Source organism: Gymnoscopelus microlampas (assembly GCF_963454915.1).
Source record: "Gymnoscopelus microlampas genome assembly, chromosome: 15".
Taxonomy (NCBI): Eukaryota; Metazoa; Chordata; class Actinopteri; order Myctophiformes; family Myctophidae; genus Gymnoscopelus; species Gymnoscopelus microlampas.
The window spans coordinates 6560402-6577047 of NC_139952.1; the positions used below are offsets into that span (position 1 = coordinate 6560402).

A 16646-nucleotide genomic window follows, 5' to 3' on the forward strand; every position below is an offset into this window, starting at 1 on the left:
CACTACTGATCACTAATGAATTACTTTGTGTTCCTACACAAACCCTTTTGATTCACTTTTTAAACATTACACAATTATCATTCAGTTACTACTGTCTTACTATTAAACAAACCCTTTTGAATTACCTCTGAAATTCTACAGAATGCTTACACATTTACCGCTGTTTCTCTTAACAATCCCTACTGAATCACTCCATGTTTGTGTGTAGTGTTATGTAGTGTTCTATCGCTACTGATCACTAATGAACTACTTTTTGTTTCTACACAAACCCTTTTGAATCACTTTTAAAACATTACAGAATCATCATTCAATTACTTCTGTCTTATTATTAAACAAGCCCTTTTGAATTACTTCTAAAACTCTATAGAATGCTTACACATTTACCCCTGTTTCTCTTCAAAATCCCTACTGAATCACTCCATCTTTGTGTGTAGTGTTATGTAGTGTTCTATCACTACTGGTCACTAATGAATTACTTTGTTTCTACACAAACCCTTTTGAATCCCTTTTAAAACATTACAGAATTATCATTCAATTACTTCTGTCTTACTATTAAACAAACCCTTTTGAATTACTTCTGAAAGTCTACAGAATGCTTACACATTTACCGCTGTATCTCTTCACAATCCCTATTGAGTCACTCCATCCTTGTGTGTAGTGTTCATGTAGTGTTTTATCACTACTGATCACTAACAAATTACTTTTTGTTACTACTTAAACCCTTTTGGGTCACTTTTAAAGCTCTACACAATTGTCATTCAATTACTTCTGCCTTACTATTAAGTAATGACAACATCTACTCATTACTTGACCACTGCATATCAGCAATTTCTGATGATGAAACTGGTTACATTACCATTTATCAATTCAGAATCATGCTCAGGTTCAGTTATTCGAGGGGACATGAAATCAATCAATTATAACAATTATATAACATTTATATAACAATAACAACAATAACAATACAAATATCAATACAAAATATATTATCTGTCTGGCAGTACATTCATTGCTGTAGTTGGACTCCATTTACAGTGGCAGCCAAGTTCAGTTTGAATCAGATCTGGGCCACATCCAGATTGGAATCCGATTGGTTTTAATGGTCACGTGATGTTAATACCGTTCGGATTCCAATCTGGATGTGGTCCAGATCTGATCAGATTATCCAGGCTGTATGTTTAACAAAAGAGGAATAAAAGGTGCACTGTAGCCAGTGTGCATTAATTTCTTATCAGGTTTGGAGTGAATAATAGGTCTGACTCAACCTGAGCACAGACAGGCACTCACTTTCACTAGGACAGCGACCCCATTTACAGTGGCGGCCAAATTCAGTCTGAATCAGATCTGGGCCACATCCAGATTGGAATCCGATTGGTTTTAATGGTCACGTGATGTTAATACCGTTCGGATTCCAATCTGGATGTGGCCAAGATCTGATTACCGGTGTAAATGGGGCCTAAGGCATGCCCTTGAACAACAACAATATAAATAAAAATAATATATAAATCAATACAATTAACACACAGAATTGTTCTGAGGGGAAACTTGATAACGATTCTTTGTCTGTCATTTGGACTTGTGATGGTGTCCCAGTTTTTCGTTCGTCCAAATACTCTATTTGGCCTTTACAAACACAACTAATTGAGCTGCCGCCCAAACTGCGGAAACAACATATAATGGTGACAGCCCTTTGGTTTGGACCGAGTAAGCCAAAAATGAACAACAATATAAATAAAAACAATACATATACATATATAAAAATAAAAATAAACGGGGACCCCATTTACAGTGGCAGCCAAGCTCAGTCTGAATCAGATCTGGGCCACATCCCGATTGGAATCCGATTGGTTTTAATGGTCACGTGATGTTAATACCGTTTGGATTCCAATCTGGATGTGGCCCAGATCTGATTATCTTTTTTTTTTTTCAGCTAAGGTCTAGACTTCATTACGTATATTTGGAGGTGAACTTCTGTGATGTCTTCTTTTTTGGCCCACCGGTCTTCTTGGGACGTTTTGGCTTCCCTACCTTGTCCTCGTAGTTAAGCTTTGCTGTCACCACCTTAAGAACTTTCTTTTTGGGAACGCCGCATTTCTCCATCACGTAGGCTGTATGAGGGAGAGAAAACAGATTAATGATTAAAATTGAATTCTGGGTAACAGACTAGAGCAATGCTGAACCATCATCGCCCAGTAGTGCCATTCAATGACCAATGGGAGAGATAACAACCGCTGGAACACACCCACCTTTGTCAGGTTAGGATTGTTTGGGCTCCGAGGGTATGATCCATAAGACATAGATATTAGGGCTGTCCCGATGACACAATTTTAACCGTGGTGTGATTAAGTGTCTCAGAAGTACGGTATGCGACAAAAATTGCAATGGCCCACCCCACCCTTTTTTAACCTCATCCTTTTTGTGGGGAAGGCAAATGTGTTTAAAGCGTTGTAAGCTTGTACAAGCGCTGTAAGCTTGCCAAGCGGCTATTTTCAGCAAAAAGCTTTCAGATATGCATTAGAGGCATATAGATATGCCTCTAATGTAGAGTCATTATGATCCCAAAGATTTTTAAAACCATCCTACTGTGTGCTCTCGCCCTGTGTCTCTATATCCTTCCGAGTGGGAGGGACATCGCGACAGACCCTTGTCTGTCGACCTAAAGTTGTGTCAAATGTTAACATTTCAGGTCATGAAGCAAGAAACAATAATTTAAAATCTCACCAACAACAGCTTGAAGCTTCCGCGGGTCAAGCATGGGCTTCGGGGTGGCAACGTCTTTCTGGATGTTGCACTTCTTTCCTGTAATTAGGGGTGGGCAATATGGACAAACATTGTATCACCATTATCAGCTAATTATCAGGATAACCATAATTATCACAATCACTTTTGCTATTATTTTAGGATGATCATCATTATGATTGGCATACAATGATTAATTGTATTATGATTACTAATTATACACACAGGCCGACTCAGTATAGGAATGAGATATATGCTGCTAATAGATAATTTCCACTAAAGTGTATTAATTACATAGTCCCCATCCAGAATTGAAGTCAAATTATTGTTTTAGACATGCGACAAATACAAGAACATATTATTGAACTCAATTCTCTGTGGCATGAATAATCAATAGAAAAGGTCATTTTGTGGGCTCCCGCTGGCCTACTGCGCAGATCACAAATGTCTCTGATGTCGCCGGTTCGACTCCCGATCCGGGCGACCTTTGTCTCTCTCTCTACCAGTTTCCTGTCAGTATGCTGTCGTATCAATAAAGGCATTAAACCAATCCCGGGCTCCCCCAGAGTTAGTGTCGAAGAGTCCTTGAGCAAGACTCTGAACCCCTGGTTGCTCCCAGTGAGCAGGTTGGTGCCTTGCATGGTTTCCTCCGCCATTGGTGTATGGATGCGTGTGTGAATGGGTAAATGTAATGCAATATTTGTAAAGCGCCTTGGATTAACGGCGCTATATAAATGAACCATTGAGACCATTGAGCACACCCCTACCTGTGATGCTGCATTGTGCTAGTTCAGTTCTGCTGAACAGGAGGGTCAGGAGACCGTTTGTTAAGGCTGAGTGCTTGGAGTGGTCGATGTACCGGAGGGAGTGCTCTGGCACAAGAACCCCTCCTCCAATGTCAGTCTGAAAAAGAAACAGAACAGTGTACAGAATAACTTCAGAAATTATTGAATATTACTAGTAGTAGTAAGCTATTTACCACGAGAGAGAGTGGGTTATGCAAGTGCAAAACAACCCAGAAACAGTGGCTTTATCAGACCATAACACACGACCCTCAAGTGGTAAATTGCTTTTCTACCACTTCGACCATATAAATGAAAGAAAACATGCAAGGCTATTGAGTTACAATCCTTAATTGTTTCAGAATACACTCAGCATGGTAGGGTAGGCTTGCCCATGTGACTGCTATAAGCCAATCAGAATGTCTCCTTGCAACACAAAAGTGGGCGGGGAAAAAAACAGAGGGTTGTTAGCCCACAACCTTTTTTTTTAAGTCAATCAGAATCCAGTATCCAATCATGTGACCAAAAAAAGTGGTAGAAGTTATAGTAGTTATCGACAACACTGACAAATGTCTAAGGTTAGAGCTGGATAGCTGAGAAGTGGCACGTGACAAAAACAGTCAAATTAATACTGGCTTTAGACCACGTAGATTAGGACATTTTCTATCAAATTGGGGGTTCTTGAAATAAATAAGTAAATATTATATTTACTTATTTATTTCAAGAACCCCCAATTTGATAGAAAATAAATATAATATTGTGTAACAACTACCTCTTTTTGTGCAGCTTGATTTTGACAGGGCCTCAGGGTGACCCCTGTGTCTAAAGCCCCCGAGAGAGCTTCAACTCGGCTCAGAAGTTCTGGGAGATCTGTAAAGATGTACAAAAACAAATCATGTAATTTAAATCAGAATCATTTCTGAATATTTGGAATTCAACAATATATATCACTTCTGTAAGTTTAACCTTAGATCCTAAATGCTCAGTAAAATACCTGATGACATCTACACCAGATCACGAGATCTACAAGCTCACAACGCGTCACATTGTGAGCTTATAAATCGGCTTTTTTGGGGAATGTTCCCCCAGAATAGGGATGCTAAGGTTCAAGTGGTTGAACGTCAAGTATACATTTATTTGCAGTCAGTACTGATGCAAGCTGATGGACATTTCATGCTGTGGAAAGATGGGGATATTTACGTAGTGTAAAATGATACAAGATCCTAAAAATGTAACAGTGTAATTCAGGGGTACCGTGAATGAAAGGTTATGGTAAACTAATGGACCCTTATATACCTTTTAACTCTTAAGATGCTAAAATGATACGTTTCATTTTACGCTCTCAAGAGTTGAACTATTGTTGAAAATCTGCATTGCTAAAATAACTTGAACTTACTGTCAAAGAGCAGCATACTGCTTCTCAGCTGAGAGTTCTCTTTAAATTAATAAATTAGTCATAATCCCGTTATCAAGACAATTTAAATAACTAAACAATGTGTAGAGTTGGGTCATTGACTTCAAAAACATCAGCCTACGCACTTATTATCAATACAGTAATAGTAGGCTAAAAAGCCTACACAAACAGTATTTCTGTGTGTCAACACTCACCTAAAATGTCCGCCGCTTCTTCTTCATCCTTTTATCTTCTCTGAAGCCGGTTTATAATTCTTTTTGATGAATCCAAAGCAACGCAATTTATCTAACTTTCTATTGAAGTGCTGCAGGCTCGAGACAACATTCATTCTCGCCGCGCAGTCGCGAGCATGCTGAGACATTGTTGCCAGATTTTGTGAGAGAAATAAGCAGCCAGGTCTGTGAAAACAATTAAGTCCAAAAGAAGCGACATTTGCAGATTTGAAAATAGCCGATCTACAAGCTCACAGTGCGTCGCATTTGCAATGCATTTTGTGAGCTTGTAGATCTGCTATTTCTACTATCAAAAAGAAGTGAAATCTTTTACTAATATTTACAAGCAATTGAAGCAACTTTACAGAAAAACAAGCCCAAAGTCGCTTAATAAGCAGATATGGCAACACTGCTCAGGGCCCATAATGCACTTCTCTGTAAAAAAAAAAAAAAGAATAGATGTACAAGCTCACAACGCATCGAATTGCGACAAGATGTAGATCTGTAGATCTGTTCATTTTGGTAACCATAGCAATAAAAAGTGTTATTTAGAATCAAACTAGCATATTATTTGCCAATTGCGATAAAATAAATATATTATCTATGTCACATCACAAGAAAAGGACAAGAAATGTAAAATAAAATAAAATAAAATAAAATAAAATAAAATAAAATAAAATAAAATATACTGTATAGGCCTACTGTATACTGTATATACTGGGGGGGGGGGGGGGGTATTGTAACAGAAGAAAAACTTCACAGTCTAATGGCAGGTATGATGTATGATTCTTAGATTTTGTATTTATTTATTTTTTTATTGATGAAGATTTTCGATTTTTGGGTGGGAAATGTTTTGAAATAATATAGTAATATATTTTTGTAAGAAACAAACAAAGGGATCTTTCCTTGTGATGTGTCCATGACCCACAAATGGGCCCCGACCCACTGTTTGGGAAACAGTGATCTAACCCTGTGGTCCCCAACCCTTTCAGGCCGCGACGTCCCAAAAGAATCATATTTGAGCTGGGGACCCCCCACCCTGATAAGCACTTGGAATGTAGGAGTTGATGCATTTACGTTTAGTTTGACTCTATTGTGAAAATAGCAGATCTTCAAGCTCACAACGCCTCGCAAGGAAGGTGTTGTGAGCTTGTAGATGCTATTTTCAAAATGTTTTCTTATATTATTATTATTGTTAGACAATTTGGCCAATGTTTGACCATTTTTATATTATAGTTTGTTACTTTTGATGGAGTAATGGTGTTTTGTTTTTTTAGGTATTAAAAAGGTCTTAAAGGTCCTTAAATTGTCACTTCACTGTCATCTGGGGACCACCCCCAAATCATGTGGGGACCCCCCTGGGAGTCCCGATCCACATGTTGAGAACCACTGATCTAACCAAACCTGACCAGCTGCTGAGCTGGTCTTTGCTGGTCTGTCCAGTGTCCAGCCATCTGACCAGCTAAGTCTAGCTGGTAAGCTGGTCTTTGCTGGGCAGTCCACCCATTTGACCAGCAAAGACCAGATCAAGTAGAGTAAGAACTCTACTTGATCAATTACATGGCTTCGTAGTAAAGCAGTAATGTTTTAATAGCTTTTTCACTACTCGACTTCTGTAGAGGATTGTCGTGTTTTTACTATATCTTCACTACACAATCAAGTAGTAAAAACTCTACATAATCACTATTTGAATGCCCTTGTAGTAAAGCAGTAATGTTTAACAGCTTTTTCACTACTCAGCTTCTGTAGAGTATTATATAGTGTTTTTACTACACGTTCACTACACAACCTAGTAGTAAAAACTCTACATAATCACTATTTGAATGCCCTTGTAGTAAAGCAGTAATGTTTTAACAGCTTTTTCACTACTCGGCTACTGTTGTGGATTCTGTAGTGTTGTTACTACACATGCACTACACTAGCAGGTAGTAAAAACTCTACTTGATCACTTTTTTAAATATTTGTAGTGATTCTGTATAGTAGTTACTGCATATTCACTACACAAGCCAGTAGTAAAATCTCTACACAATCTCTATTTAAATGCCCTTGTAGTAAAGCAGTAATGTTCTAACAGCTTTTTCACTACTCGGCTTGATTACTACTGGGAACACTACTGTTTCACTAAGAAACTCTACTGATGTATTGTGAATAGTGAATAAATTACAGATTTACTACACAATTGCTACAGGTGACTATACAGCCACTACTACACAAGTAGCTTTTGTGTAGTAATTCAGTAGCAGTTTTTCATGAGGGTTCCCACTGACTGTCTGTCTGTCTGCCCTTACTGAATGGACATTCCCACTGTCTGTCTGTCCCCCCTTACTGAATTAACATTCCTACTCCCAATGACCTTTATTTTTAACTGCATGGCAAAGGAGAGCTTGATCAAACTTCCAACTTCCATGTGCTCCAATGTAAATCTCTTACTCTATGAGAATAACTCCTTTTCTAACTTTAACTTTGATGTGTCCCTTTCTAATGCTGTCTCACACTCTCAACCTTTCCTGCTCCAACTGAAATTGTATAGGCAGGAATCAAAGTTCTGGAGGTTTCTTTTCCAACTCAAACTCCCCATTAAATGGGGATATCAAAACAAGGACTCAAAATACAGATGGCTTTCAACCTAAGTACAGAATATAACACACTAACACTGAACGACAGCCTGCCGAAGACCTAAAGAAACAGGGGCATTTATATCGACACAGGGGTAACAGGACACAGGTGCACTCAACTGACAATCAACACTGGGATAGGCCGGGGGACTAAGAGGACACAGGTGGAATTACAGACAATTTTCACAAGACTGACAAGGCAGGTACAGAAATACAGGGGCAGACAGGAAGGCACAGAACATACTACAAAATAAGGGTACAGAACACCAAGGCAAAAGGGTAACAAAGTAACAACAATAAAAATACACAAATAGACCCCTTAACAGACAACGTCACACTGGTTGCAAGCATCATACTGCGCAAGCGTCGAACCCATTCTGTCAGGTCTCGCTAGGGCGCGCAGCACTAGCCAACACACAAGAGGGGGTTGGGGTGTGCTGAAACCAGCGCACCCCGAAACAACAGGTTGAGAATTGATTGTAACATAACATGACATCCTGCAATGAAGGCTGATTTCATGGCACAATGTGACTTCTACAAGCCTTTATAACAGCAAAACGGAAACAAAAAAGCCTCTCCTTTGTGAATTAATGATGTTCACTGAACCTTGAATTGCTCTGTGCTCTGTGGCTGGCTAATTAAGGGCACGTGCTGAGCGTGACGTGTAGGAGAGAGCTGCTGTTTCTTCACAGCTTGTGTGATTTATGCATAAACATCTGTCAGCCTCCCCCTCACTAGGAATTAGACCATCGTGTCTCGTCGCAGCAGGATTGAGCCGTGCACCTGCTGAGGTCGGCCGCATGCTTTGCATCAGTGGCAACAACCTGCAACTCTCTGCCCAGAATCCCTGCAAATCACTTTATTACCATGAACAAGAGACCCCTGCAGCAAGTTCTACTGTTGGCTTTTTTTTTGTCATGCCAAGTGTTGTCATGGTGTCATCTAACCATGCTGCCACTGTGCATGTTGACTGTAACCCCTGATTTATACTTTGTTGCATGCTACTGTCTACGAAAATCTATAAACTCACAGTGAGCTTGTAGACAGAGAAACGACTTAAAGAGGATAAAATCCTAGGGTGGTTTTGTAGTCTACACTGTGACATAGTGCAGCTAAGTTAGATTTATGTGTGTCAGTGTGCACTGTGCATTGACCATACTATTGACTACCGTCTATGCGTGCACATTGGAACAACATGGTTCAGAGGACACCTAAATCTAACTCAACCATTTCATTAAATGCTATTTGTTGCTTATTAGCCTGCCATGTTTTTAATCTGGTGTAGTTTTAAACCTACATTGGAAAATAAACTACAAAATCAGGGTTTCATCTAAAAAAAACTCTTATCTCTCACCCACAAGATCAGTATCAACTCCTTCTGTGTCCACTCGAGCCCTTATAGGCACTTCGGGAGGCATCGGGGTGGCACAGATCATGCACAGTGGGATATTGAGGTGGCACACATAGTGCACGTGGGATATTGGGTGCGTCATGCCAGCTCAGATTGGAAGAGGGGAAATAACTTCCTTTGAATCACAGTAGAATCATGAACGTAATTTGCAAAACAAATGTAATCCTCTCCCCTGACAGTTGACAAGGCTGATGGGCTGAATCAAAGGGTTGGAACAGATAGAGTAAGAAATCCCCATCAAGGGCAGTATTACAGTACAGTACTACTACAGTACTACAGAGATTACTACAGTACTGTCCTACAACACTCATCAGTTGCTTGCGTCCGCTTGTTAAAGACGCACTGAAGTGACATTTTCGGTCATTTTATTTTGAAGGTTCAGCCTGAAACGTCGGCTCAACGACTCTAAACCAATCAGAAGGTCCCATCCCTTCAGGCTATGGGACGTTGGATCTCAATCACTTCAGCCGTGCGGCACACGGCTAGTGTTTGTTTACAAGTGAGAGAGAGACGGCCAGTGAAGCACGTTTGCTACTACCTGGCTTATTTCTAACCTATAATGTTTTCAGATACATATTTTAGTGTGCAGATGAAGTTTAAAATGAGTAATACACTCATCTTCAATGAGATTCAAAACGGAGTATCTCTGTAATTAAAATCAGCTGTGTTTGAAGAACGTGCAGCTATGGGAATCAAACAGGTGCATGTAATCAAGATTCATTTATTTTCATGAAGGCTGTGTTATGTCATCACGCAGCACGTTTTCGTTTACAGGAAGTAATTAAGATTGGCTTTTTAGGGACTTTAGATGTAAAAATACACAAAAATGGGTTTTTTTCATTTTTTTTGGCATCTATTGGTAGGTATGCCCATATGATGACCACGGATATGCTCTAAAAGTGTGAAAAACATATTTTTCATTTCACTACACCTTTAAGGGTGAACTGCACAAAGTTCAAGTCTATTTATGCCCTTAAGATCTGACTACTGGTGCTGTCATATCCAATAATTTTCTCTTTCCCCGAGTATAAATATTTCATTTATTCTCACAGACGTCACAGTGCTACGGTGATGTATTTTAAGTCACAGACAGTTCTTACGGAAAGTTGAATATTAAAAGCTTGTTAGTCACAGTCTAAGTAAAAAAAAAGAAACATTCTGTTCCCACACTTTGAAGATATCATGTTCTTCCCTAAAGGCCTACTACACACACACTTTATTTTTGTGTTCAGTGTTACATCATCTAGGGACAACTGCTAATCGATGGACTCACACAAACCTTGGTGAAACATTTGAGGAGACATAACTTTAATAGGCTCTTCAATAAATCAAAATGGCTAAACCTATCCAGTTAAAAAGGCTTTAGAAAATGTGCATATGAATGTTTTTTATTTTGTAAATGGAAATACCCAATAATGTATATTAACAGCTTCTTCAGAGGCACAACATGATGTATGGCATTAAGAGCTGCTGTGAATAATTCAAGAATAATGACATAACCTTTATTGTCTCCGCCAGGCCGAAGGCATGGTGGAGAGTATGTTTTCGTTCCCGTCACACTGTGTGTCGTCGTCCCCCCCCCCCAGCCAAGCAAACATTGGTCAAGCTTCACGTGACACGTGACAATATGTTGTCACCAATACTTTTGATTGGCTAGCGAGACACGTGACGAAATAAAATCCTATACTGTACATAGGTGTGTCACTTCCAAAAAACATTTATGTTTTTGGAAGTGAGGTAACATTGGTCAAGCTAACGGGATCAAGCTAACATTGGTCAAGTGACACGTGACAATATGTAATATAAATAGGTAAGACAGGATTAATCAGGAACAGTACTGGCGGAGACCTGTGCTCCGAGGAATACATTTTCTAGTTTATAGAGCACCTTTCAGAAATAAATGCAGTTCAAACTGCTTCACATCAAAATAAAAACAATGGACACTGGACACAGATAATGAAATAAAAGTAAGGATCTAGTAAAGAGTGAAATTTAAACTCTAAATGTAAGGAAGGATAAACTCAAACTCAAAGTTCAATTAAAAGCAAGGTCATAAAAGTGTGTTTTTAGCTGTCTCTTAAAACCATCAACCAAGGTTGCCTATCTAATATGCAGAGGAAGTACTTACCAAATCCTTAGTGCAGAGTAACTGAATATTCCAATCCTGACCATGGCATTGCTTTAATTTGGATTCTTCACTGCATACTTAATCAGATAGTTTGATTGTCTGTATGAAATAGAACTACCTTTTATCTCTGCTAAAATATTCATGAGTGTTCTGTTCTCCCTTCTTGCAAATCATCAGAAGCATCGCTGGAAATTCTCAATTCATTTGGAAAATCATGTTTTTTTGCCACGGCAAAAAGACCCCACAAATCACACAGAAAAAGCCATGAGTGTTTAACTCTTAAGATCCTCACTCTAAGTGAGGTCATATACACGCATACCTTCATATACAGTACTTTATATAGGTATATAGTGACAAATTAACCATTTAAACCCTAGTCACTGTGGTCCCCCAGGCCTCTAGCATTTCCCCTCTACACCAAAATCTAAATACATACCATATCTACAAGCTCACGTGACATGTTGAGAGCTTGAAGATCTTCAATTTTAACTGAATGTTCAGCCCAGAATAGGGATTGCATATGGTTCAAGAACAAACCTGAAAAATGAGTGGAGAAACATAACAAATCTGTACAGGCATGATGCAATTAAGCAATTAACACCCTCATGCTCTGTGGCATAAATATATACATGCTGAGCAGGCCCAGTGGACTGTGATTTAGATCAAGATAGCAAGATGAAAATATTTGAGGCAGGCAAGAAGAAAAATATGTAAGTGACTATGGAAGAGGTTCGTTGTTGGGTCATGGATGGCATGGATGAGCTTCAGTCACAAAGAAGACTGCTCAACTGGCTGCTGTTTAAACAGTGACTAAAGTACACAGCTCATTACAAACACTAATGCACATTAGAGAGTTCAGTGGTGCAGAAAACCATAGACTCTGGTCTACAGAGATGTGGAGAATGGTTTTATGGTCAGATGAGTCATCCTTCACCAATATTGTCCACTAGTGGGCAGTTGTGTAAAGCAACAAAGTACATTTACTCAAGTACTGTACTTAATACAATTTTGAGGTATTTTTAGCGGCGCTAGCCGCTCTATACCTTTAGGTATAGAGCGGATCCTGCTCTATACCTGACTTTATCCGTGTTCACCGTCAACGTTCTGATTGGTCAGACCCGTCAACGCTCTGATTGGTCAGACCCGTCAACGCTCTGATTGGTCAGACCCGTCAACAAAGTGATTGGTCAAGCTTCACGTGACACATGGCTATAAACACATTATAAACAAATATCGATGACAAAATGTATCAAAGGCGCCGCTACCTTCACACAGGGTGTGATTTTTACTTTACTGGAGTATTTCCAATTTTCAGTACTTTTTACTTTTACACTTCAGCCCTATATTTATTTTGGCCATTTGAAAATAGCCGATCTACAAGCTCACAATGCGTCGCGACGCGACGCATTGTGAGCTTGTAGATCTGCTATTTTCAAAATATTTCTATACATTTGAAAACTTGAAATGGGACATTCGGCATAATGAGTACTGACCCCTACACCGAGGTGATGTAGATCCTTAACATGTTGAGGATAACTGCTGTAAATGCATTGATCGATCATATATTCAAACATTGATGTCCAAGTCTCACCACTATTAATTCATAAAGCACCCCTAGGCACCACCACCTGGTTTCATGACATGTATGTATGCATGCATTAAGAATCCCATGTAGACTAAAGTTATTCAGATCAATACAAGGCATGTGCATGTATGCTGTCTTGTATACAGTAGAATATCTAATCAAGTCATGTGAGAATACTTTCCTTTTAGGAGGCTTACTGCTGTGAAGTAGCATACATACTGTATATATAACATACACTACTGTACAGTAAGCATCCCTGTTGAGAATCACTGACCCTGATATGTCAATATTCATATATTTAAAAAAGAAAACTACTGTAAAGCACCAAGAGACTTACAGTAAAGAAAGTAAAGTGAAGTTAAAGTCAAGAATATTCACACAAACACAGACTCTATGCATGAACACACACATGCGAGCGCACACATGCGCACATGCATGCATGCACACGCACACACACACACACACACACACACAAACTGTTTTTAACACCCGTGTGTCTTCCCGGCGAGTATGATGCTTGATGAGAGAGCAACAAGCCAGTTGTATCACATCGTTATCTCAAATCACTCATTTAGAACTAACTAGAGCTAAGCCATGGAGAATTGGCATTACATGGTGTGTGTTCTGCATATCTCTAACATGAGGCAATTAGTTCTCATCCAAGGATGTAAAAACACACCACACTGCAAGCATCATTTACAAATCCCTGTTCCCACCACACGCTGTTAAGAAACCCTGAATCTCCATCTTTCATTTATTTTTAATTTGTGAATGAATTAAATCCACTTTTAGGGATTTAGTACAGTATATTTCTTTTATAATTTTCTGTATGTACAGTGTACGTAAAAGTAGCAAAAATAGCACATCTACAAGCTCACAACTTGAGCTCTCCTCACTGCTGATCCCAACACTAATGTACCCTTTGCTCTGTGACCCTGAGCAGATACACCAAGATGAAGACGGCCACAAACATCTACATCTTCAACCTGGCTCTGGCCGACGCCCTGGCCACCAGCACGCTTCCCTTCCAGAGCGCCAAATACCTCATGAACACGTGGGCCTTCGGCGAGGTGCTGTGCAAAGTGGTCATCGCTATAGATTACTACAACATGTTCACCAGCATCTTCACGCTCACCATGATGAGTGTGGACCGCTACGTCGCCGTGTGTCACCCCGTCAGAGCTCTGGAGTTCAGAACGCCCGCCAGAGCTAAGCTGATCAACGTCCTCGTCTGGGTGCTGTCCTCGGCCATCGGGGTGCCCATCATGGTCATGACAGTGACCAAAGTGTCAGACAGTGGTGAGATAATAACCCATTTTTGGGCGGTGTAACCGCCCCTATATGTGAGGTTGGGACATTGACATTTGCTGCACTGTGATTGGCCACCAATTGTACCCCCCTAACCCTGCACTGTGATTGGCCACCCATTGTACACCCCTAACCCCTACACATTCAATGCAAATCTATACTTTTCTTTAAGTGAGCTTCCATCACTGTGATGACCACTAGCTGCACTGTGATTGGCTGACTCTATTGGCTGACTCTATTCAGCACTGTGATTGGCTAGCAAGACACATGACACATGTGCATAGTTTATGTTTTTTAGCGGCGCTATAGAGCGGATATTAGCCCTCTATACCTGGCTTTTGCGTCAACGTTCTGATTGGTCAGACACGTCAACAAAGTGATTGGTCAAGCTTCACGTGACACGTGGCTATAAACACATTATAAACACTTATTGATGACAAAATGTATCAAAGGCGCCGCTACCTTCACACAGGTGTGATTTTTTAAGTGAGTCATGGGTCTGTGATGAACACTGTGACCACACCGCCCACTTCACACTGGGTGTGATTTTTATGTTATGATACGTCATGACTTCATTGCAGAATAAATTGTGTCATGGTGGTGGGAACCCTGTTAAAGGAGAACCCATTTTCAATCTGATCTTCATAATAATTTGTCCTCACTATGATCATTATGGGCTGTGGACAGTTCAGAAACCTGCCTACCATAGTGACATCATTGTTGAGGATTATATAATAGAAACTACTGAATAGAATAGAAACTTTAGCCTCTATCTTCCTGGAAAGTTGGCCTGCTGAAATATAAGGATCGAAATAAACTAAACTAAACTAAACTAAGCCATTGTTCTTGACTCAAACAAAATACATTTAAAAGGTTTAAATCTTGTTTGAAATGATGTTTCTGAACTGAACCCTCCTCTGAGACACAGAGTGAGTAGACAGAAAAGGTGCCATCTTATAATTAGCATTAGTGAGGACCAATTATATGATGATAAAGTAAAACATGGGTGAAGTGCTCCTTTGGTTTAATCCCATGTAAGAGAAATAAAAGCTTTCATCACCCAGCCTTCATTAGCCCTGGGTGAAGGGAGCGATAAAAAAGTGTCCGACCGCAGCGCTTCTCAGCGTCAATGTACAGCTTTACTGTAATGTTATTAACTGTTAACAGCCCATAGAGCTGGTATGGTTACCATAGTACACTGTGAGTGACCTTACTACAGAGAGAGCTCAAAGTTGCTGTGTTGATTAAATGCTAGTTTCTCGTGACCTTTGTGACTGAATAAGGCTCTCTCTCTCTCCAGGTAAGGCATGTTGAAGTTCCCTGAACCAGACTGATACTGGGACACAGTGACTAAGATCTGCGTGTTCATCTTTGCGTTTGTGGTGCCGGTGATGGTCATTACCCTCTGTTAAGGCCTGATGATCCTGCGTCTGAAGAGTGTGCGGCTGCTGTCCGGCTCCAAGGAGAAGGACCGCAGCATGCGGAGGATCACCCGCATGGTGCTGGTGATCGTGGCAGCCTTCATCATCTGCTGGACGCCCATCCACATCTTCATCATTGTCAAGACTGGAGATCGACAGCAGGAACCCCTTGGTGATCGCCAGCTGGCACCTGTGCATCGCCCTGGGCTACACCAACAGCAGCCTCAACCCCGTCCTCTACGCCTTCCTGGACAAGAACTTCAAGAGGTGCTTCCGGGACTTCTGCCTGCCCTGCCGGCCCATGCCGGACCAGAACAGCCTGAGCAGAGGTCGGAACGCCACCAGGGAACCGGTGTCCGTCTGCGCCTCGTCAGAACCCGGGAAGAAGCCGGTATGACTAGGCATGGAGCGGATCCCACGCGGCTCTCGTTCTCGGAGGATCCAGCACGATCTGCAGTCAGAGGTGACACAAATCTCTACCACAGAGTTCTGAGAGGGCCTTGGTATGTCCAAGAGTGAGTCTCTTTTGTTCCCCAGAAAGACGCTCAACAAACGTTCAGGAGCGATCACCTTGTGTCTCATTGAAAATGTACTACACGTTAATCCCTCCCCATGTAAAAAGCCCTTAAACAAGACGTTTATTGGCTGATAGGTTGGATCATTTAAAGAGAAATCAATCGACAGAAAAGACAAATACATTGTCAAACATTAGCCTTACTGCTTCAAAGTCCTCCATGTTCTCAACAAAAGTGCTCTCAAGCCCTCATTCAATGACAATTTTGATTATGCTTGCACCTCTTGGTTCTCCAACATCACTGAAACATCACCAAAACAAACTGATACGACTGCTTCTCGGCCGTAAGCCCATATTTACACCCTTTGCTAGTTTGGGATGGCTCAGGGTAGAAGACAGGGTTAAGCAAATATCAATAGGATTGGTATTTAAGATACTCAAAGGAACAGTGCCCTCAATACCCTCATACCTGTCTAACTACTTCTCCAAAGTGAGTGACACCCACAGCCACAACACT

General features: G+C 40.5%; 1 pseudogene across 1 annotated transcript in view; it reads left to right on the forward strand.

Moving 5' to 3' along the window:
• Nucleotides 1-16012, forward strand: part of LOC311061604 (delta-type opioid receptor-like) — a 32133-nt pseudogene extending 16121 nt beyond the window's left edge. The window contains exons 3-4 of the transcript in view: nucleotides 13830-14185; nucleotides 15500-16012. The product of the transcript in view is annotated as a delta-type opioid receptor-like (transcript). The remainder of the gene's footprint in view (nucleotides 1-13829; nucleotides 14186-15499) is intronic.
• Nucleotides 16013-16646: the final 634 nt, after the last annotated feature.